This window comes from Erythrolamprus reginae, chromosome Z, assembly GCF_031021105.1.
Source record: "Erythrolamprus reginae isolate rEryReg1 chromosome Z, rEryReg1.hap1, whole genome shotgun sequence".
Taxonomy (NCBI): domain Eukaryota; kingdom Metazoa; phylum Chordata; class Lepidosauria; order Squamata; family Dipsadidae; genus Erythrolamprus; species Erythrolamprus reginae.
Genome location: NC_091963.1, coordinates 52,682,394 through 52,707,343, shown reverse-complemented (window position 1 = coordinate 52,707,343; position 24,950 = coordinate 52,682,394). Strand labels below are relative to the sequence as shown.

At 41.2% G+C, this 24,950-nt stretch overlaps 1 protein-coding gene across 4 annotated transcripts in view; it reads right to left on the bottom strand.

The window, feature by feature from the left end:
* LRRC3B (leucine rich repeat containing 3B) overlaps positions 1-4,299 on the bottom strand; it is a 162,416-nt gene extending 158,117 nt beyond the window's left edge. For 3 of the 4 annotated variants that reach the window (XM_070727273.1, XM_070727274.1, XM_070727276.1), the window contains exon 1: positions 3,732-4,299. The gene's annotated coding sequence lies outside the window, so the exon portion shown is untranslated. Of the gene's footprint in view, positions 1-3,663 lie in introns of all 4 variants that reach the window. The other variant, XM_070727275.1, reaches the window with a different exon arrangement.
* Between the last annotated feature and the right edge of the window lie 20,651 nt (positions 4,300-24,950).

The following is a 24,950-nucleotide window of genomic DNA, read 5'->3' as shown; positions in this document are numbered from 1 at the left end:
GGCTACAGAATCACATTTAATTACAGTGATCCCTCGATTATCGCGAGGGTTACGTTCCAAGACCTCTCGCGATAATCGATTTTCCGCAGTATAGTGGTGCGGAAGTAAAAACACCATCTGCGCATGCGCACCCTTTTTCCATGGCCGCGCATGCGCAGATGGTGGAGCCGGGGAGCGATGAAAGTGCGGAAGCCGACAAAGATTGCTTTGAATGTCGGCTGCCCCCGCCCCCCCAGCGCGTCCGGCGCCCTCGCCGCTACCGCCCGCCCGCTGCTCGCCGCTCACCCGCCTGATCCACCCCTCTCACCGGCTTTCGGACACGGGTCCTCCTGCAGCAGCGCTGCCGAGCAGATCAGCTGCTGGGCGGCCGAAGAAACCTTCCCTGGGTCTTCCCCGCCGCCCACGCAAAGGGGAAACCCCGATCTTCGGCTCCTCGCTGCTGCTGCGCTGCCGAGCAGATCAGCTGCTGGGCGGCCAAAGAAACCTTCCCTGGGTCTTCCCCGCCGCCCACGCAAAGGGGAAACCCCGATCTTCGGCTCCTCGCTGCTGCCTGTCCACCTGCCGCCCGCCGCTCGAGAGCAAGAGGGGGAGAGATAGAGAAAGAGAGAGAAGGAAAGAAAGAGATGAGAGAGGGAGGAAGAGAATGTGAGAGAGGAAGAAGCAAGATAGAGAAAGAGAGAGAGAAAGAAAGATGAGAAAGGAAGGAAGAGAGTGACATCATCGGGTGGGAAAAACCGCGGTATAGCAAAAAAAACCGTGGAGTATTTTTTAATTAATATTTTTTGAAAAACCGTGGTATAGCGTTTCGCAATAATCGAGATCGCGAAAATCGAGGGATCACTGTATGTCCAAAATGATCTTTACCCTGCATTGAGAAATCATTAAATTTGTGACTTAGCTACTATTTACCTTTCATTATCATTAAATATAATAGGGATTCTGCTCTACTATGTTAATTCAAGAATCCTAGAATGCAATATTTTAGAAATATATCCTTGCTCATAGTTTTAGGTAATTTACATATTATCATTGTAGTTTGCCTATAACAAATCACTTTCCCATCCCACTGTGTATAGATAAAATAACCCTACTGGATTTAAAGGGTCATTTAGTTTGGGTAAAAAGAGCAAGTGACACTTATTTAATAATTAAAAGGCTTAATTCATTTTCTTTTCAACTGCTCCAACTTGAATCGTTATACCCACACACACACACACACATATATATATATACACACATACAGACACACCCACACCCACATATATATATACACATACATATATATGCGTGTGTGCAGTGAATGTGTACACACACACACACACACATATGCTTGATTTTCTGCCCTTTTCACTTATGAGAAAAATTATGTAACGATAGATAGGATAGAGGGAGAGAGAGAGAAAGAAAGAGAGAGAGGCAGGCAGGCAGGCAGGCAGATAGAGACAGATATAGAGATAGAGACACATATACATACATACATACACATATACACATACACACATTTATTTATTTATTTATTGGATTTGTATGCCGCCCCTCTCCATAGACTCGGGGTGGCTAACAACATGCATTTTATGTCTGGCAGTGTCTTTATTTCCTTTATATTCTTCATCAGATATAAAATGGAGATAATCTCAAAAGCTAATTTAAGAGTTCTACAATACAAAATCCTGCTCAAAAACACCCAAAGTACCCTCTCTCCCATTCCCAGTTCAACACTCTAAAATATTTAATGTGTCTAGATTGGTTGGATTTTTAACCATTTAGAAGAAAAGACATTCAGATAAGAGTGGAACATTTTTTTAACCTGTTGCGGAGTCAAGCAGGAATCGCTTCTAGCGATGAGGAGCACTAAATCCAAATTCTGAAGATCTCTTAAAATAACTGCAAATCTCAGCTAATATAGATCTGAAATTTACCCTCTATTTAGGGGTAGTGATTTCTGACAGTCTCAAAATGGGAGAGCAGTGTGGTCGGGCAGTAGGAAAAGCAAGTAGGATGCTTGGCTGCATAGCTAGAGGTATAATAAGCAGAAAGAGGGAGATTGTGATCCTGCTATATAGAGCACTGGTGAGACCACATTTGGAATATTGTGTTCTGTTCTCACCTACAAAGATATTGACAAAATTGAACGGGTCCAAAGATGGGCTACAAGAATGGTGGAAGGTCTTAGGCATATTACGTATCAGGAAAGACTTAATGAACTCAATCTGTATAGTCTGGAGGACAGAAGGAAAAGGGGGGACATTATTGAAACATTTAAATATGTTAAAGGATTAAATAAGGTTCAGGAGGGAAGTCTTTTTAATAGGAAAGTGAACACAAGAACAAGGGTCACAATCTGAAGTTAGTTGGGGGAAAGATCAAAAGCAACATGAGAAAATATTATTTTACTGAAAGAGTAGTAGATCCTTGGAACAAACTTCCAGCAGACGTGGTTGGTAAATCCACAGTAACTGAATTTAAACATGCCTGGGATAAACATATATTCATCCTAAGATAAAATGCAGGAAATAGTATAAGGGCAGACTAGATGGACCATGAAGTCTTTTTCTGCCATCAATCTTCTATGTTTCTACGTTTCTATTACAGATGTTAAATTTCAGATCTATATTGTTAGCTGAAATTTGCAGCCAATACAAGGATTATCGGGAACAAGCAGCTGGCCTAAGCATTCTGGAAATTGCTCAGCCACTCTTGGTCACACTAGGACTTTCAAAGCACCCAGTACAAAAATACTTTAGTCAAGAGAAAAGATAGAGAAAGCCCATTTTACATTCTGGCATTTAACCACTTTCAGATGGTGGTTAAAAGTACCAATTTAGAAACCAAGCAGAAAGATCATATATTCCAGTCTTGCCTTAGGCATGAAGCCAGCTGAGTGACTTTGGACCAGTCATTCTTTCACAACCCTAGAAAGCAAGGGCAAACCCAGAAATGTTGCCTAGAAAACTGTACAGTATCAACTTCTTCACAGATGACCAGGACTCAACAATGGTTTGAAGACCCAAATAAATAAATAGTTTCTTCTTTATCCCCAATTCACACACTCACATGCATGTATATTTTTTTTGTCAAGAAGTTACTGAAGAAATAAGTCTGTAAGTACTCAAGTACCTTTAAAAAAAAACTTTCAAGATTCTTGTTTTTAATTATCACAGCTTATCTAATACCCTAAAACAATAAAATTTGTAGTTAATTCAAGTTTTCCATTCAATTTCCATCCATTTTCCAAACTAGACTTTTATTACTTGAACATCTGAATATCAACAAATTTTATGTTTCTCTTTTCCACAATTGGCTATTCTCTTTCCTTTTGGTTTATTTGTTATCTAAGCTCTTAACAGCTACTAGAATGTAGTTTTGTCCCCTTCCTTCTTCAGACTTTTTCAAGGTGATTGAATTTCTATGCTCCCTTTAGAAAAGCATATCGAGATACACCTACTACTATTTCCCACTTGCTGCGAATCTCTGTACCTCTTTTACACAGCCCTTAAATGGCGTATTTTGGGGTCGCGACCACAACGTCCCTCGGGACATTCTTACATTTTGGATAGATTCACACATTATTTTCTCCCTTTGAAAAGGGACATTCAGCTCCTATTCTTGTCCTTCGCGTTTTAAACGGAATGTGAAAAAACCAGAAAAACGAAAGATTCTCACCCAGGCATGAATTTGACTGCCTGATTAGCCCACCCGAGCCATGCAAAGCAGGAGTTCGAGCGCCTTACCAGATGCAGAGGGATGACTCAGAAGGATGAAGGGAGGCGAGGCGCAGGCAAGCTGGGAAGTATGGAGAGCCGCAGCTTATGAACTGGAGTCTTGCGCCTCACCTGGGAGCTGCTACCGCCGCCACTGCAGCCTGGATTAAAGATCTGGCTGTCATTTGTTGCACGCCTTCTGGGAGAAACAGCACACAAGGCATATAGGATTACACTTTTCTCCCCATGACGATTTTAGGAAGGCTCGTTCTATTCCATTCGTTCTTTTCATTGTAGCGAAATCCCAAGGCAAGTCACGGTGGTTTCCCCCGCGGGACTCAATTGCCTGCTCGCTCTTCGCCTCATGATGCACCGTTTGCCGTCTAGCACGTCCCAATCGCCCTCGTACTTGTTTCTTTCGGTTTACCGAATGATGAGCGGCGTCGGGTGTTATAAAAACTGCTCAGTGGCGTCCTGCAATCCGGGCGTGGCAAAAAGGGGGGGGGGCTTGGTGGGGAATGTTTGAGAAACACGACCAGCTCAATTGCTTCGTGCTCCACAGGTAGTGCGTAAAAGCTGGGGGTGAGGGAAGCTAACGTCCCCCCCAAGGGAGATTTGTATTCTCCGAGACCCTCAAGCCTTGCTTCCTGGAGAGGCGCGCGCGCAGCCTCTACGATCCGGGAGATGACTTGCTTTCTAACGGGTGAGGTTATGAGTTTTGTTTTACGTGCTGCAAGGAAATGTCAGTCTTCTGATTTCTAGTTTGAAATTTCCCTTCCCGGACCTGCCCTGCAGCTGGAACATCTGCGGAAATAAATGAGGGATTCAATCCTGCGTGATCTCCCTAAAGGGGTAACCCCAGATTTTCCCTTCCTCCCGTTCGGGAAGGGGCTTGCACTATCGTATCCCGGCTTGGATAGCTTGCCAAACCAATCCAGGGCTCTCGGTTCGTTTGCCTGCTATGCAAAAATCTGCTCCCGGCCAACGTCCAGAATAGCTTCGGATTGCTAGTCTCTCTACAACCACCTGGCCTCTCGAGATTCATTTTCAATGTGCTCAGCCGGGAGAAGACTTCATAAATATAGAAGCGTTTTCCTTAACCTACTTTATTGCCCCAATCTTGTTAACATCTTCCCAGTTTTAGCGTAGATTGCGTTCCAGCCCAGCCTCCTTTCTGACTTGTCAAGTAAACTGTTGCTCCTGCAGCTTCAATTCTTCCTCGCTGATCAGGGCTCCTCATAAAAACCCATTGCGGCAGAAATCCAATAACGCAGGGACACCAGTCTAGGTTTAAAAATGGGTCACTATTGTTATTTAAATTACTTAAATCGCTTTAGACTTGCAGAGATAAACCTAAAATGGGCGGAATCCCTGTCATAACCTTCTTAAGCAGTTATGGGCTCCTTGCTGAACAAGGGAAGGTTTCCTTGGCTTTTCCCTTCCTCTCCCCTATACCATCTGGCATGTGGAACAGCTCACCCCTGTTCAGAGGCCCTGATGTAGGTGAACCCCAAGGGCACCCCCTCTCCATCATTCAGGCCCAACATGCCTGCAGTTTCTGGTGAGGGGCAGCCCATCACCTTCCAAAAGTTGCCCTAAAGGAGAATATGCAGCTGCTGCTAACACCCCTTTCAGCCTCTATTTGCCTTTCTGGTGACCAAAAGGATTAAGTTCAATGAAAAGCAAACATCTGGTAAATTCTGAGCCAAACATGCCTTACCAGTCCCTCTCCTAATTACGGTGTGGAGGGGGTGAAAAACGGCTGCCATTAAAAGGTGACCAAGCTGCAAAAAATTTCCACTCAGCGTCCAAGGTGACTCTTATCATACTGTAAAGTAAAGGGAGGGTGAGTGGGTACTTGGTCGTCCTTCCCAAAATTAAGGCAAGAGAATGTGGGAGAATACATTTTGGAGAAAAGGTCTGCAGGCAGAACCACCAAATAGTATTGTTTATGTAGTTCCTTACCAATAGCCAAAGACCCTTTTAGGCACAAGTTAAATTTCTCCCAGCCTGGGACATTTGTGCTTTCCATTTTTATGAATTATATCCTCCAACTTTGAAAGATGTACTTAGAGAATAGTTCACTTATGGGTGGGATGGAGGAAATATCATCGCACAGTGGTCTTCAAAGAGATTGACTAATTTATAAAAATAGATTTTTATTAGATTTATTTACATTTAAAAACAACATTGAAAAAGAAAAAGAAACATCAACTTTACAAACAATATGATTACCATCACACCTATACCAAAAAAGAAAAAAGAAACAAAAGAAGTGTAAAAGAAAAAATAGTGGCAGCTAAGCAGTAACCCCTTATTTCCATTGATTTCTAAGTTAATCTTGCTGTGCTAAATATCAACAATTGACTTATTTGTAGTTCAGCACATTTATGATTGTCCCTAAGCCAAATAACCTTTTTCTTCTGCCCTCTATTGATTTACTGCGTATTTATACATTCTCTTTGTTGGAGTACAGTGATCTCTCGATTAGCGCGGGGGTTACGTTCCAAGACCTCCCGCGCTAATCGATTTCCGCGTTATAGTGGTGCGGAAGTAAAAAACACCATCTACGCATGCGCGCCATTTTTTTTCATGGCCGCACATGCGCAGATGGTGGAGTTTGCGTGTGGGCGGCGGGGAAGACCAAGGGAAGGTTCCTTCAGCCGCCCAACAGCTGATCTGCTCCGCAGCGCGGAAGCAGCGAGGAGCCGAAGATGGGGTAAAGGCAAAGGGGAAACCCCATCTTCGGCTCCTCGCTGCTGCCGCGCTGCGGAGCGGATCAGGTGTTGGGCGGCTAAAGGAACCTTCCCTTGGTCTTCCCGCCCCCCAGGCAAAGGGGAAACCCCACGATCGCTTGCCGCTTGCCGCTTGCCGTATTGCAGCTTGGAACCTTGCTTCGCCTCCTTCGCTGCAATACAGCAAGCGGCAAGCGATCTTGGGGTTTCCCCTTTGCCTGGGCGGCGCTGGGGCCATGCGGAGCCGCTCATCTAGGGGGGCGTGGACCAGCAAGGTGCCCTCCGCTCTCTCTCTTTCTCTCCCTGTTACCGGTGTGGTATAAGAGAGAGAAAGAAAGAGAAAGGAGGGCGACTTGCCAGTCCACGCCCCCCTGGATGAGCGGCCCCGCATGGCCCCAGCGCCGGACTCCGCCGTTGCCTCCGCCCTTGTTCGGCTCTGCAGCTGAGAGGCCACATCCACCCCCTCCTCGGTGTCCCCGGCACCCAGCGTCCCCACGCCGCCTCCACCTCCCGGTAATGCGCCCGACCTCTGCCTCTCTCTTTCTCTCTCATATACCACGCCGGCAACAGGGAGAGAAAGAGAGAGAGAACTAGCGCGGACTTATAGAAACATAGAAACATAGAAGACTGATTATTATTTTGATTATTTTATTATTAATTATTTTTTAATTAATATTTTTTGAAAAACCGCGTTGCAGCGTTTCGCGCTAATCGAGACCGTGCTAATCGAGGGATCACTGTATTCTTCAAAATGTAGAAACCTTCAACTTATTTAGAAATACCAGTCTTCATCCTTTGATGCTAGGTGACCAACAGCAGGCAGTTCAGCTTCCGCACTGCCCAAAATCGGCCAATACGGAGGCCCTCGTGGCTGGGCAATCCCAGGGGGTCATGGGATCACCTAGCATGCCACGCAGTCATTACCCTTGTACAGAACGGCCCATTTCAGAGGGCCACAAGTTTGGGCAGTCCCAATAAATCATCGGATCGTCCAGCATGCAGCGTGACTGCTTGCACAAACCCATTAGGCCTGGGGTGGCAGGCACAGGCCTGGATTAAAGGGTCTGCCCTTTCTAGGCTCATTCCTTTTGATTCCTCTTCACTGGCAAAGAGAGAAGTAACAATGGGCAGAAAAGGGGTCTGTTGGCCAAGCGCCGAGGGAAGCAACAGCAGGAAAGTATTCTCAATATTTCCCATTAACCGATCGTGTCCCTTGGCTAGCTCATTTCGTACAGGGGAGGAAGGTAGAGTTACTGAGATTGAAATCCTTAGTCCACTGGTTTGATTCAGGCTCAAAGGAGCCTGTTTCATTCCCACCTGCGCTTGGAGCCTTTTGATTTAATATGATTTAATATTTACAATATGAGTGGTGGGAATGTTCATACCAATGATGTGTGCTGAGGGTACTAAAATATTTTATATGGAACTGTAAGCATATTAGAGATGCAATTTCATTTAGTTGAAGTATTTTGAACACGGTAAATTATGAGGTGGATGGGTATATAATTTGAATAGATAATAGACCAGTGGTTCCCAACCTTTTCTTTGGACATGCCCCACCTAGGCATCTCTAAAATCCTGAGGCCTCCTCCCCTCACCCCGGACATATAATTTGTATTATTCAGAAATGAACTATTCACGCTGAGGAAGCATAAAAGGTCATTAAATAGATTTAAACAAGGTTCCAATTGCCTCCATTAAAAATGAAATTGCCCTCTTGTGGGGCATGGGCACATGCGGGCACCAGAGTAATAGACTTCTATGAAGTATGATAGTGGAGTAATATAGTCTACTCCTTGCACAATTGAAAACAGCATATTCTATTTACAGCAGGTGTTTACAGTAGACATCAAAGGAATCTAGAGTACATAGTGGTTTCTTAGGAAGAGGAATATCCGAGGCAATTGGTTAGATATACAGTGGAACCCCGACATAAGAGCTGCTCGACTTAAGAGCTACTCGAGATAAGAGCTGGGAGAGGAGAGACATTTTTTTATTTTATTTTATTTATTACTTGGATTTGTATGCCGCCCTTCTCCGCGATACGAGCCGAGAAGAGCCGGGCTGGCTTACTTTCCTTCCTTCCCGCGCTGATGCAGAGCCACTCGAACAAAGCGTCGCGCCCCTCTGATGCTTTCGGCGGCTTCCGAAGCGACGCTGGGCTCTTTTGCCGCCAAAAGCGTCAGGGGGGCGTGACGCTTTGTTCGAGTGGCTCTGCATCAGCGCGGGAAGGAAGGAAAGTAAGCCAGCCCGGCTCTTCTCGGCTCGTATCCCGGCACTTGGTGAGTGGAGAGGCGGTCGCCTCCCCTGCCGCCCCACTCTGGGGGTCCTTGGCTTCTGCTGGGGGTGGGGGGATCCGAACGCTGTTTTGAATTTCACATTCCGAGTGGCCCAAACGCCAAAGGCGAACTTCCGCACCTCAGGAGTTAGCTCGCAAACGGCGCGGCTGTTTTAAAACATCGCTGCTGGCCTGGGGGGGGAGAGGGAAAGGGGGGAGAGGGGGGAGAGAAAGAGAGAGAGAGTGAGAGATGCTCAGTGAGCCTTTCTTTGAAGTTGCCTTTCTTTCTTTCTTTCTTTCTTTCTTTCTCTCTTTCTTTTTCTCTCTTGCTCTCTTGCTCTTTCATTCTTTTTTCTTTCTCTTTCTTTCTTTCTTTCTCTTTCTTTCTTTCTTTCTCTTGCTTTCTCTCCTTCCTTCCCTCCTTCCATTTCTTTCATTCTCCCTCTCTATTTTTATTTCTCTTTCATTTTCTTTCTTTCTCTCTTGCTTGCTTTCTTTCTTGCTCTTTTTCTTTCTCTCTTTTACCTTCCCTTCCTCTATTTCTTGCTTTCCTTTTCCTTCCTCCCTTCTTTCCTCCCTCTACAGGATTGGGTGGCAGTGAAGTTACTCTCCCCTTTCATAAGTTTCCTTGCTTCCTTCCTCTGTTCCTGTCCCTTCACCCTTTCTTTCTTCCTTTCTTTCTTCCTTCCTTTCTTTCCTTCCTTCCTTTCCTCCCTCCATTTCTTGCTTTCCTTTTCCTTCCTCCCTTCTTTCCTCCCTCTACAGGATTGGGTGGCAGTGAAGTTGAATAAATAACTACAGTTTAATGAATAAAAATAAAAGTTTGCCATGTTGATTGTTTTGGGTAAAAAGAGGAAGGGAAGGAAAGCTCTCAGCTTATCATCTTATTAATAAGTAAAGTTACATTTATTCTTGCAATGTCTTTTTGCATAATTTAGACTAACTTTGTGAGTTTTTTGAGGGCTGTAACCAATTAAAATTATTTACATTAATTCCTATGGGGAAAAGTCGTTTGAGATAAGAGCTGCTCGACTTAAGAGCGCAGGTCCGGAACGAATTAAACTCGTATCTCGAGGTACCACTGTATTCAGTTAAATTTGTTCTTGCTAATTCATTCCAGGGGAAGTTTCACCTTCCTTAAAGTTGCTAGATAAATATATATTTTAGGGCAATGAACGATTCCTCCCACTTTTTTGTCATTGGTTATGATTCTCTGAGATTGATTGTAAACATCCTTTTAGTTTTCTTTGCAAGGTTTTTTTAGAAAAGATCCGTCTTGCCTCTTTGCTAAGGCTGAAGCAAGAGGGATTGGCGCAACATCAACACGTGACTTTGTAACTAAGATATGACAGGAAGTCACTGTCTCCTAGTTTCAAATCTAAGACCTTGTTATTGCACCAAATTAGGGTCTCTAGTGAATATAATGTACCTTAAATGTAATCTTTTACTGTTGGAAGACAGCTAATCAGAAAGTACAGTACATTTTCAAATTGGAAATCGGCTCTTTTCTTTAGCTGCCGGCTATCAGCAAGAAGAGAAAATATGCTTTTATGTAACTCAAAATCTTCACTTGCTAGAACACTGAACCAAAAAAGGAATCCAGGCTTTCTAGGAATGATGGCCTTGCAATTTTTCATTATATTGTATTAGATCTGCTATATTATACTACACATAATATGTCCATTATTTGATATCTGTTATATGATGCTATATTATATTATACTATCTATAATTAATACTTTCCATTTTCTACTTATAAAAGATATTGCTAATTCATATTGTAGTTATTTTCTTTCGAAGCACTCTCTACTCAGGAAATTATTACATAAATAACGGCAAAACATTCAATCACCTAAGATGGGGCACAGCGTAATTTTAGGCCTTATTATGAATACATTTAAACTAAATAATTAATTTTGTGTAATATATATATGGGCATAATATGGCTGATCATTAATTATCATTTTCCCTTGGAGCCGGACGGTTGTTCTTTCATGTTACTATTTTAACAAGTAAATTGAAAAAATGATCATTTTAAAAAACTTTTTTCTGTGGAGTGACTTCAAGAATAACGAGGGGGAGGCATCAGCTAAACCCAAGCAAGGAATTTATTATCAAGCTAAATCCTCCCCCCCCCCCCAATCTTTTTGTGCATAACGGATGCACAGTAAAAGAAAGGGGATTTAATATGTTCATAATCATTATTCTAATCTTTACCTCTCTGGCTCCTCAACTTCTACCAAAGTCTAAGATGAGTAATAGAATTTAATATATCAATTTCTGTCTTGATTATGTCTCTAGTAGTTCTCCCTCCTATTTTGGAGACATGTCACAAGAGGGTGTCCTTCAAGTAGAAGCCAAAGTTCTGGAGATTATGGAAAGAAAAGGCTACTGGAACATTGCTTATACAGTAAAGGATGCCTCTTTGATATTTTGACTGTCATTGGATACTTGTCAACTTGGGGAAAGGTTTGGGGGATGATTTTGTGTGTGTGTGTGTGTGTTGGTAAGGATTCCTTTAGAACAGTGGTTCTCAACCTTTCTAATGCCGTGACCCTTTAATACAGTTCCTCTTGTTGTGGTGACCCCCAACTCTAAGTCTAGCGCCAATTCTCCCAACAGAGCTTTAAGCTGATACACTTCCCCCTAGCCCTTTACAATTTTATGCATGGTATGTCTGTATGTATGATTGGCTTTTATATAATGGGTTTTTAACTGTTTTAGTATTGGATTTTGTTATATACTGTTTTATTGCTGTTGTTAGATGCTCTGAGTCTGCGGAGAGGGGCGGCATACAAATCAAATCAAATCAAATAAATAAATAAAAACTAAATAAATAAATGTCAGAGCGACACCTGCACTATAAACGCCTGATTGGTCAGATTGTAAAAATATGTTTCAAGGCACCGGGAATAGAAGCTTTATTTCATAACACCATGGGAAATTTGCCTTTTTCCATGGTCTTAGGCGACCCCTGTGAAATGGTCATTCGACCCCAAAAGGGGTCCCAACCCCCAGGTTGAGAACCACTGCTTTAGAAGCAGAAATCCAAACAGGAATGGTAAGTCAGTGGGTAACAATACCATGCCAAAATAAGTATTCGGTATTTAGGGAGTCCATTGTTCACTTCATAACAGGTTAGATAGGTATTGGCTACAAGAGTGCCTAGGAGTATCATAGCCTTAAGCTGTTATGGCCTGGAGGTTGAGCTCTTGTTTGACAAGTTGGGAGTTCAATCCTAAGTAGAGGCAGATATAGGGTCTCCTGTTTGTTGACCTACAAGGTCCTTTCCGATTCTGTGAGTGGGTTAAATCTGTTTAAAAACTAACCCACCTGGGAACAAAATATTCAATATTGAAAACCTCTAGGGTGGTTTTTAGAAATAACTTAAGAGTAATAAGAATATATACATAATTATCTACTATTGACTGAGACATACTATGAAAATCTATTGATAGTGTTTATTTTGACTTTTTAAAAAGTAAGTAAGTGTCTTACCCCAATTTATAAATTGCCATACTATTATACAGGATTATATTATATTATATTATATTATATTATATTATATTATATTATATTATATTATAACTGTAAGTTATTTTTTGAAAGAAGATTAGACTAAATTTAAATTAAATTCACCTTAAGAGGATTGGACGTCGTGGATATAAGGACAGGAATTTTGTTGAATGGGTAAAATTGAATGATATGCTGAAGTTGTATAAGATGTCCACAAAGACAACCATTCAAAAAGTCGATACTAACAACCTCTCTCTCCATTAACCCAAAGATCAATTGAGAACATGCTGATGACTGAAAAAACCAGCAGTCAAACTCCAAAAATGCAGATGACTTTACTAGCAATTCAGGAAACAATGTTAAAGATGCAAGAAAAAATGGATCGAAATTATGAAAACATGAGAGAAGACATACAAAAGTGGACAATAGAATTGGCAATTTGCAACAACTATTAGAAAAAAATGAAAAAGGGATATCATTGGTAGAAAAAAGAACAGAGCAGATAGAGAAGGATGTAGAAGCAGTGGAACAAAAAGTAATAATACAAAATCGTGAATTGGAAGAATCAAAATTATTTTATTTATTTATTTATTTAATTGGATTTGTATGCCGCCCCTCTCAGAGGACTCAGGGTGGCTCACAACATATATAAAGAAACAGCAATAAAACCAATCCAATTAATATATATAAAAACAATCCTTAAAAATCTACTTTAAAAACTTCCATTTCATTCATTCAACAATTAAATTTGGAAACTGATTGAACGGCATTTTTTCTTCATTTTCAGAATATAACAGAAAGAAAGGAAGGAAGGGAAGTTAGGAGAAATAATATCAGAGATAATTGCAAGTACTCCACAGAAAGATAAATAGGAAGTAAGCAGCCTGGATGAAGTTTACAGAGTATACACAAATTACACCAAACAAAACAAACTGAGAGAAATTTGGGTAAGTTGTCAGACTTAAAATTAATAAAGGCAAAACAAAAATTCTAGCCAAAAACTGCACTCAAATTCAGATTAGGGAACTAACTGAAAAATCAGGTCTTCAAGTAACAAAGAAAATTAAATATTTAGGTCTATGGCTTACAGCAAAATACACCTCAATAAAAGGAGATAATTATACAAAACTGCTTCACAAAACCAAACGAGCTAGAAAAGTGGAATAAAATTCAGGTGTCATTACTAGGCAGGATTGCAACCATAAAATCTTACATTTGACAAGATGACTACCTATTTCAAACAGCTCCAGTTAAATTAGACAATTTTTTTAAACGAAATTAATAAAGCATTATTCAAATTTATATGACCAGAGAAAAAGCCAAGAATGAAGTACAAGAACATGCAAGATACACTCAAAAGGGTTTTGGGTTACCTGATTTAGAAATTTATTATCATTCGGTGACTTTACTCTGGATTAAAGATTTGATTACTCTCAGTAATGAAAGGATTTTAAAATTAAAAGGGTACAATTTACAAAAAGGCTGGCATGCTCATCTCCTGCAACTGTGGATAGGGCATGTGAACGGCGCATGGCATTCCAGTTACAAGTGTCATCGAACAGCATTAAAGACTCCGCTGCTTCTGGTTGAGATGGCCTTGCTGCTTTGGAGGGGAGTGATGACGAGGGCACTGAACACGCAGATGAGGTGGAGCGTGTAGAAGGCAATACCATGGAAAAGGTAGTGCTGCATGCCATATTATCACCAACTTCTTCTTGCATCAAACCCAGGTGCCTGCTTGCACTAGAGGAAGGGGTATGAGGCACAGATGTTACATGCCCTCTCCCTGCCCCTGCAGCACCAGCTCCATCACCACCACCAGCAGCAGCAGCATGGCTACGTCCCTTTTTCGCAGCTTTCTTCATGGTTGAAGCCCTGCAGTGACACTGGCCCAAGGAACAGAAGAAGGTATGGCGTTCTGATGGACGTAGAATTTGAAAAATAAATGCCCTGTAAAAATTAAATGTCCAGACAGCAGTAGAGCCCTTGTATTAGGCAAAAAAAAAATATTAAAATCACAGATACTGGAAGTGGCCCCGTGTTTGACTCAAAATTACAGAGAGCACTAGAGGCTTCAGATTGGATAGAAAAAGGAAATGTAGAGAAAGGAATTGGCCCTTGTTTTACCCAAAAATAAATTGACAGACAGCTCTAGTGGCTTTTTTTAAGATACGAAAAGGAAATGCAGAGAAAGAAATTGAAAGAAAGTGGCCCTGTGGTGGATCCAAAAGTACAATTGCCAGAGGTCAGCAGAGAGACAAAACTGACCGTCCACCCCCCATTTATTTATTTATTTATTTGATTTTTATGCTGCAATTCTCCTTAGAGTCAGGGCAGCTTACAACATGTTTGCCATAGCACTTTTTAATTACTGGAATGGCTCGATTGATCACTTCTAAGTGAACTTTTTCCACTCAATCTGCACGTTGGATAAGTCTATCACTGAGAAATCTACCAATATCCCAGAACTCAAAGCAAGATGCTACTGCTTGATGAATGGACTTCAACTCCCAGAATAGCGTACCCGTTTTTGACCAAAAAATAAATTTAGGGAGAGCACTAGAGGCTTCAGATTGGATAGAAGAAGGAGGTGCAGAGATAGGAATTGGCCCTTGTTTTACCCAAAAATAAAATTACAAACAGCTCTAGAGGCTTTTTTTAATATAGAAAAAGGAAATGCAGAGAAAGTAATTGAAAGAAAGTGGCCCTGTGGTGGATCCAAAAGTACAATTGCCAGAGGTCAGCAGCAAGACAAAACTGACCATCCACCCATTTATTTATTTATTTATTTATTTATTTATTTGATTTTTATGCCGCAATTCTCCTTAGAGTCAGGGCGGCTTGCAACGTGTTTGCCATAGCACTTTTTAATTACTGGAATGGCTCGATTGATCACTTCTAAATGAACTTTTTCCTTTTTCAATCTGCACATTGGACAAGTCTATCGCTGAGAAATCTACCAATATCCCAGAACTCAAAACAAGGTGCTACTGCTTGATGAATGGACTTCAACTCCCAGAATAGCGTACCCGTGTTTGACCCAAAAATAAATTTATAGAGAGCACTAGAGGCTTCAGATTGGATAGAAGAAGGAGGTGCAGAGATAGGAATTGGCCCTTGTTTTACCCAAAAATAAATTTACAGAGAGCTATAGTGGCTTTTTTATATATAGAAAAAGGAAATGCAGAGAAAGTAATTGAAAGAAAGTGACCCTATGGTGGACCCAAAAGTACAAGTTCCAGAGGTCAGTATCAGCAGTGCAAGATTGGCAGGCCTCCTTAAAATTAATGGAAAGCCCTGGTGTATCCCTTCTACAGTAACTTTTCCAAACCAATCTGAACATAGGACAAGTCTATCGTTGACCCAGAGGTCAGACTCAGTAGCAGCAATGCAAGACTGACCATCCCCCTTTAATTATTTGAAAGGACTTCAACTCCCAGAATAGCTGCCCCGTGTTTGACCCCAAGTTAAATTGAGAGAGACCACTAGAGGCTTTAGATTAGATAGAAAAAGGAAATGCAGAGAAAGAAAGCGGCCCTGTGGTTGACTGAGAATCACATACTTCTGCACGTACCCTAACTATGCTGTTGCAGCATAGCAAATTATGTTAGAATAGGATTGTATTAAAAATCTGGACCTCTAGCATAAAAAAAACCCCTTGATTCTATAAAACCAGGACAGGAGGACACTAATCTGCATTCCTGGGGCTCAAATAAAACATCTCACAATAAACAAAGCTTTCACCACTCCGGACAGGATCAAAGGGGGAATTTTCATTGCCTGAAGCAAACAACAGCACGACAGAGTGATTAAGGAAGATTAGCAAGATAAGAAGGAAGATTAGAGAAATTAGGTGTGAGAACATCTGCTCTTGGAGCAAGTTAGGTTCCCCTTTCAGTGGAAGTGTAGACAGGAACTGCAGTCTTGGTCAGGATCAGGAACCTTAAATGTCTTTGTTCCTGGGTGTCAGACGGAGCACCCAGGAGAATGCAGGCACTGGAAAACACTGGAAATGTTGAAGACAGGAACTGCAGTCTTGCTAAGGAATTTTTTTCCCTTGGGTCCTGGCTGGCTTTTCCCACAAAATCAAATTAAAACACTTTAGAACTGGAACAGGAGGAGAGAGGAACTGCCCCCCCCCACCCCCCCTGCCTTTATCTTCTTCTGCCCTGGCTGGATTGCTAGGCTGGTATACCCCACTGCCCACACAACTTTTCTTCTTTCTTTACCTTGGATGAAGACAATGTCACAGTTTAGAAATATCAATTTCAGTGAAGCAGCAATCAGATGCAGGCAGATTGCTCTTTGAAATCTCCCCCACCTACTCTCCCTCTCAGCAGCAGCAACAGGAGTGTCCCTAACTAACTACTATCTCTTTCAATGGAGATGGACTGCATGATCCTGCCTTTTATAGAGGCAGGTCAGGTACCCCTCTGGACCAATCTAAGCCATGCATCTGGCTGGCCAATCACTGGCCAGCAGGACACATGGCCAATCACAGTATTTTCTTGCATTTTATGTCCGGAGACCGCATGGCTTGAGCTAAGAAGAACGCTGTTGGTTGGTGTGTCACAGAGTTCGTGCTGAACTCTAAACTTTTGCACGGACTTTCGGGTAAGTTTGGGTTCGGCATGCCGAACACCGCAAAATCCGTGCTGAACCCAAACTGTGCAAGTTCGGTTCACCCAGCACTATTTAATTGGTATACTTGAAAATAAGAAAAGCAATCATGGTAAAATATGCATCTTAATTAGTGCAATCCTGCCCATCAATGACAAATGCAAGTTTCTTCCACTTTTGCAAATCAGTTTCAATTTGTTTCTTCAATTTAATATAGTTTTCTTCCATTAATGTCGAACATCTTGCTGTTAACTGAATTCCCAAGTATTTTATCCTCTTCACTATCTGTTTGTTTAAAAGTGTCTTTAAATCAATTTTTTTGTTTTCTATCATATTTTTTACAATCAAATTTGTCTTCTCTTCATTGATTTTAAATCCTGCTACTTCTCCATAATTCTCAATTTGAGTTAGGAGTTTTGGGCCTGAAGTAAGTGGTTCTTCCAAAATGAAAACTAAATCATCCGCAGATCCTTGCATTTTATATTGTTCATCTTGAATTTTGAGGCCCAAAATCTCTTTACTGCTCTTATAGCTCTAGTCAGTACTTCTAACGTCAAAATAAATAACAATGGTGATAATGGACAGCCTTGTCTTGTACTTTTGGTGATTTTTACATTATTGGTCATACTTCCATTCACAATTATTCTCACTGACTGCTTATTATAAATTGTTTCTATAGCATGTAAGAACCTCGCTCCAAAATTCATATACTGTAATGGCCTATTTAGAAATTGCCAGTTTAAATTGTCAAAAGCCTTTTGTGCATGCAGAAATATTAGTGCCATCTGTTTTTCAGGGTGCTGTTCATAGTATTCTAAAGTATTTTAAATTATATGCATATTGTCCTTAATTTGTCTTTTAGGTAAAAATCCATTCTGATCTGAATGTATAAATTTATTTAAGTACCTTTTAAGTCTATTTGCAATAATTGATGCAAAAATCTTATAGTCAACATTTAACAAAGATATTGGCCTATAGTTCTTTACTTTTGTCCCTTCATTCCGTATCAGAGATATGTACGTTTCTGTCCAAGTATCCGGAATTGTAGCTTGTATAAATATTTCATTTATCAAATTCAAAAAGATAGGTGCAAATACTTCTTCAAATACTAGTAATCCATCAGGTCCTGGGGCTTTACCATTCTTTTGTTTCTTAATAGCTTCCAACAATTCCATCATTGTTATCTTAGCATCCAATGTCTCCCTAATAGTTTCTGAAATTTTAGGTAAATTTGCCTTTTCTAAGTATTGACAAATTTTCTCATCCTCAATAACATCTTGTTTATATAATTTTTGGTAGAATTCCCATATTATTTCCTTTCTTTCATCTTCTTTATATTTCAATTCTCCTTCTTCATCCTCTAAGTATTTTATCAATTTTTCCCCTCTATCTTTCCTTACCTTATAAGCCAACCATCTCCCTGGTTTATTCGCCTGTTCAAAAAAAAATTGCCTTGTTTTTTAATGTTTTTAGCTATTTCCTCATTTTCCATCAAATTTAATTTGTGCTTCGTCAAGTCCAAAGTTTCCTGAATTTCTATATTTTGTGGATCTGATTGTAAAGACTGTTCCAGTTCTCTATGTCTCTTTTCAAGATCATTTTTATATCCAAAAATTTGTCTATTTCGATTGCTTGTATAAGTTTAAACTAAACCTCTAAAATAGGCTTTAGCCATGTCCCAAAGAATTTGTAAGGTTGTGTCTCCTGTTTTATTCTCTTGAAAGAAAAATGCCATCTTTTTCTTTATAAATAGTTGAAAGTCTTTTTCTGGTAAAATTTCTCTCTTTAAAATCAATTTTGGTCTTTTTCTTTTACCTTTCCATTGCATACTGATAGGATTATGATCTGCCCACACATTCATTTCAATATCCACTTTTTCTATCTGTTTTGTTAATTCTAACGTAGTTCATATCATATCAATTCTAGACCAAGATCTGTGTCTAGCCGGGGAAAAAAGTGTATTGTTATTCTCTCTTATGTCTATCTCTCCAGAGATCAATCAGGTTCCATTCCTCTACCATATTGAAAAAGGCTTTAGGAAGTATTTTTCTTTTTGTTTTATTTTGTTTCTTAGTCTTATGGTCCAATCCAATATTTGATATTGCATTAAAGTCTTCTAGTATACAAATATTTTCATACTTGAATTCATTAGTCTTTCAATGTAATCTTGTGTAGAATATTTCTTTATCATTTGGTGTGTAAATCGCAACCAATAATATATTTTGATTATTCATCTTTATTTCAATCATTAAAATTCTTCCTTCTTGATCGGAATATATATCTTTAGATTCTATATTCTTCTTAACATACATTGCCACTCCTCTTTTACTCTGATCAATTAATGAAATATTCAAGTTTCCTAGAGATTTATTTTCCAAAAACTTTTAATGTTGATTTTTAATATGTACTTCTTGCAAGCAAATTATGTCCATATTTAATTTTTTGAGTTTTGTAAATATTTTATTTCTCTTATTTGATGTGTTAAGTCCATTAATATTCAAAGAGATTCATTTAATCTGTTGATCCTTATTCATTAATTTTTCCTTTCTGTTGCTGATCTCATCATAACTCTTTCTCTCTTTTGTTTAGCTGCTAGTTGTTTTTCAAATTCTTCCGCAATTGCAATATTTTCAAGTGGTAATTATAGTATACCCAATAAATGTTCTTCAGTCAGTTCCAATAATCCTCCCTCTGCTGGTGGTGGTTGGGCTGTTTCTGTTCCCTTTATTTTATCTCTCACATCGTCCTGTCTGTACAAAATTTTGTCTGAAGAATATCTCAGCCTTATTAACTGTATCCAACCTGTATCTTTGTCAGAACACGAAAATACCTTCCGGAACCAAGTTAAAATTTGGACTTAACTGTTGGAGAACCCAGACACAAACCTACTTTTTCTGTAGGTAGCTTTTTTATTGATACATACCTAGAATAAAGTTTTTTCCTTTTTTTACATATAAGTGAATTTTATAATAAACAAGTACTTTTTGGAAGAGATATTGTTAAATTTGCAGGCATATCACCAGTCTGCCAAATGTGAGGTGAGTTAGGATAAATACCATATATACTCGAGTGTAAGCCCTCGACTTATACTTGAGTCACTGACGGCGCTTGGGCACTGCGATGGCCCGAGCGCCGTCAGGGACTCCAGTTTAGAGCAGAGGGCGGCCGCGGAAGTCTGGAAAGAATTGGCGGCTTGGGCGAGCGAGCTGTGTAGGGGCTGGGCCGTTACAGCTCCTGAAAGGCAGGTGCTCCCAAAGCGCACTTGGGGAAGCGGCTGCAGGAGGCAAGGAGCAGGTGCCGCCTCTCCCCGCTGCAGGAATGGCAGGCACTCCCGAAGCGTGCAGGGAAGCGGATGCGGGAGGCGCAGGGCAGTTGCTGCCTCTCCCCGCTGAAGGAAAGGCAGGTGTCTGCCTTTCCTTCAGTGGGGAGAGGCAGCAACTGCCCCGCCTTCCCTCAGCCGCTTTCCCGAGAGTGCTTTGGGACATCGCTTCGGGAGCGCCTGCCTTTCTTTCAGCCAGGAGAGGTGGCACTTTCCCGAAGCACTCGGTTAAGCAGCTGGGGGAAGGGCTGGGCAGTTGCCACCTCTCTCCACTGCAGGAAAGGCAGGCACACCCGAAGCGCATGGAGAAGTGGCTGTGGGAGGCACGGGGCAGTTGCCGCCTCTCCTGGCTGAAGGAAAGGCAGTCATTTGCCTTTCCTTCAGCTCGGGAGAGGTGGCAACTGCCCCGCCTTCCCTCAGCCACTTCCCGGAGATCGCTTTGGGACATCGCTTCAGGTGCGCCTGCCTTTCCTGCAGTGGAGAGAGGCGGCAACTGCCCAGCCCTTCCCCCAGCCGCTTAACTGAGCACTTCAGGAAGGTGCCGCCTCTCCCTGCTACAGGAAAGGCAGGTGCTGCCGAAGCGATGTCCCAAAGTGGTCTCCGGGGAGCAGAGTTTTCAGAGTGGGGAAGCAAAAACCCTCAGAATGTCACTGCCGAAGCATTTCTCGACGGGACAGGGGTCCCTAAACTTTCCTTTAACCCCAGCAGACACGAAGATGGGAGTGTGTGATCCTCGCCAGCCACCCAACTTCTGGGACTGCCCTGCGCCAAGGCTGAATTAAATTCAACAACCAAGATATTATATTTTTTTAAAAACATACTTTTTTGACAGGTCATTTGTCTTTTAAGACATCTGTCTGGCTGTGCCTAATGTCAACACTAAAAGTTTTGCCAGGTGAAAAACGTTTATCAGATAAGCTATGGATCCCACTGAAGAAATTTTAGAGAATACTCAAAATGATTCTTCATTTGCTTTGTAACCTTAAATAAAAAACCAGTACAGTATTGACTGTGTAATTTACCCAGGGAGGGGAGGGGGGGACAGACAGACAGGGAAGGAAGGAAGAGAAAGAAAGAAAGAAAGAAAGAAAGAAAGAAAGAAAGAAAGAAAGAGAAAGACAGACAGACAGACAGACAGACAGACGGACAGAGACCTATGACCACAATTGAGCTCAAAATTTGTTGTTAAGCAAAAGCGTTGTTAAGTGAGAATCACCACATTTTACTCAATCCATGACATTTCTGAGCTCTAACAGTGATATGCAAGCTAGGGAAAAAGCGGTACATCTGAAGACGTGTAATGTTCTAGTTATGGTTAACAGTGTGGCAGAAAGTGGACTCTGGGTTTGTTTTTCCTATTACAGTAAGTGAGGTTGGTTTGTTTGTTTGTTTGTTTATTTATTTATTTATTTATTTATTTTTTGGATTTGTATGCCACCCCTCTCCGAAGACTGAATGTATATAATTTTACAAGAGCTCTCTCTCTCTCTCACTCTCTCTCTCTCTCTCTTGGTATGTACACATACAGTTTATATAGTATATAATGTACAGTATATTTTTGTGTGGCTGTGTGTAATATGTGACTCCAAAAGCCAAGACCAACCCAAAAAGAGAAGCCAGACACACCGGTAAAAGGCAAAGGCAGTTTATAAAATTCAAGAAAAACACAGGTAACAGAAAATGTCCTTACAAACAGGAAAACGCTGTATCTTCAAATATATCCACAAAGGCAAAAGTCCATGCAGCAATACAGGATTCTTGCTGCCAAGATGAGGCTGCAGATAGCAGACCTACACCTCCCACAGGTCTTCCAAATTGCTGGGCCACAAGCCAGGAACAGAGACGCCGAGAACAAAGCAGGTCACCGTAACTCCAACTGATAACACTCCACATGGCTTCAAGGGCTTGCCTGCCTTTTAAACCCTGCTAAGGAGGACCACACCAAGCCCAGCTGTTCCTAATTCAGTGCTGATAATACTTCTTTAATTTCTCCTTTCTTTGATCTGAACGTCTCTGTCGCAAGTCAATGATGGCTTGTGCTTCATCCCCTAATGACTCCAAGCTACTGGCTGGGGAGAGCCCCCCCCCCGGGCTCTCATGCTGTTCTCCTTTGTCCCATTCCTGACTTTCCCCTCCCCCATCTGACTGCTCAGCCCCCTCCTCTTCGCTGTCCTCCTCCTCCGGGCATGGAGCCAGCAGAGACACAGCTGGTCCCTGAGCAGCCTCAGGCTGAACCACAACAATATGTATGTACACATATGGCATATATACATAGAATTAAATAGTATACAGTGATACCTCATCTTACAAACCCCTTGTCATACAAACTTTTTGAGATACAAACCCGGGGGTTAAGATTTTTTTGCCTCTTCTTCCAAACTATTTTCACTATACAAACCCAAGCCACTGCCACTGGGATGCCCCGCCTCCAGACTTCTGTTGCCAGCGAAGCGCCCATTTTTGTGCTGCTGGGATTCCCCTGAGGCTCCCCTCCATGGGAAACACCACCTCCAGACTTCCGTGTTTTTGTGATGCTACAGGGGAATCCCAGCAGCGCAAAAACGGGCACTTCACTGGCAACGGAAGTTTGAGGTGGGGTTTCCCAATGAGGGGAGCCTCAGCGAAATCGCAGCATCACAAAAACACAGAAGTCTGGAGGTGGGGTTTTGAGGACTTCCATGTTTTTGCGATGCTGCAATTTCACTGAGGCTCCCCTTGATGGGAAACCCCACCTCTGGACTTCCGTTGCCAGTAAAGCACTCATTTTTGTGCTGCTGGGATTCCCCTGCAGCATCAGAAAAACACGGAAGTCCGGAGGTGGGGTTTCCCATGGAGGGGGGCCTCAGGGGAATCCCAGCAGCGCAAAAACGGGCGCTTCGGCTGGCAAAAGGGATGAGTTTTGGGCTTGCATGCATTAATCACTTTTCCATTGATTCCTATGGGAAACATTGTTTCGTCTTACAAACATTTCACCTTACAAACCTCATCCTGGAACCAATCAGGTATCATACCTCCCGCCTACCAGACATCTGGAAACCAGCCCTCATTGACAAACGAATCCCAGCCATATAAACTGAAACCAGACTCAACAACTAAGTAGCCTGCAAGCTCCAACTACTCAGGATATCACCCCCAATCCACAAACATTAACTAATCAGCATATCTCAGTTACATTAACAACCCTAGGTGTTACCCCACTGACTCACCAGGAAGTTTCAACACAGCAGACAGCTGCTGAGACATCAAATCACACCCACCCACCAGTATTTATAGAGGGAAGGCAGCTCAGATCTCCCTGTCTTCACCCTAGAACAAGGACAGAAGCACCAGCCTGAAGATGACGAGTGGGATCTTGTCGAAACGTCGCCAGAAAGCTCTAAATCCTACATGGGAAGAAATCCGAATATACCAAGACCGTCATATATATATGTCACATGTTTTTTTGCTGAATTTGAAAATTAAGGGAGACTAGGATAGATCTATTTCGGCCTTATTTTGGCCTCATCAGCTAGCCATACCCACTGGGACTTGAACCTGCAACCTTTGCCTTGAAAGGCAGAGAATTATCTTCTAGGCTACAGTATCCAATCCCTTCAGCTCTGCACCAGGGAAGGGTTACATATTTTTGTGTTGAATCATATATATATAATATATATATATTAGTGGAATGGAATAATTGAAGGGTTTTTTTACTTCTTTCTCTAAATATTAGCTTGTTTCATTAATATTTGCATATTTTATTTTGTTTGAATATTTGATCATATGTTCTCGGTATATATATAAATACCGAGAACATATAATCAAATATTCAAACAAAATAAAATATGCAAATATTGATGAAACAAACTAATATTTAGAAAAATAAGTAAAAAAACCTTTAATTATTCCATTCTACTAAAATACAAAATTAATAATCATATCTCAAAATGGCTACAACTCATTTTTTAAATGATAAGTTAACTTTTGACTGGGCTGTATCATATATTCCTGTTTTTCCTTTTACCAATCAAGAAATGTTAAGTTGTAACTATACTTGGATAATTCAACATACATTACTCAGTTTTCCAGTTGCTGTTAATATAGAAGATAAACCCTTCATAGAAGTAAAAATTGAAAACATAACCCAAAGGACAATGCCTAAACCCAGGAGCTTTCATTATTACCATATGCTGGTAGCTTACATGTTCCAGAGGAAATAGACAGTCACTTTTTCAGGGGAGGGGGGAAAGCAAATTTCATTTGTCCCCTGAGCCATCTGTTGCTTATAGTTTAATGCAGATGCAAATGTGTGCTCATATTTTCTTGACAAAGAAAAGGCTTTGATACTGTGTTCTTTAGACATATATGCATTAATAAGTTTTCGTAAATTTTCACGGGTATATGTATGTAGATTGTTCTGAGTTCGGGTTTTGCCCTGTGTAATGTTTTGCATGTCTATGCGACGTTTCGGTGAAATCACATTCACCATCATCAGGCTGGAGTTCCAATCTTTGTGTTTTTGCAAATGAATATTAGCAACTGACATTTCTTCTTAGCATGTAGTGTGGGGGTGGAGATTTGCTTTGAATGTAGCAAATAGATTGGGTGACTATGCTTCCGTGATCTGATTGGTTGGTGTAATCATGGTTATAGAAGGAATGGCATGAAGATTATGAAGTGTTTTGTTTAAGTCTGATTTCCAAATATAAAATTCTAAAATCATAATAATTAAAGGATTGACATATTGATTATAATGAGGTGTTTATTTTGTTTAAGGCTGGTTTCCAAATCTCTGGCAGGCG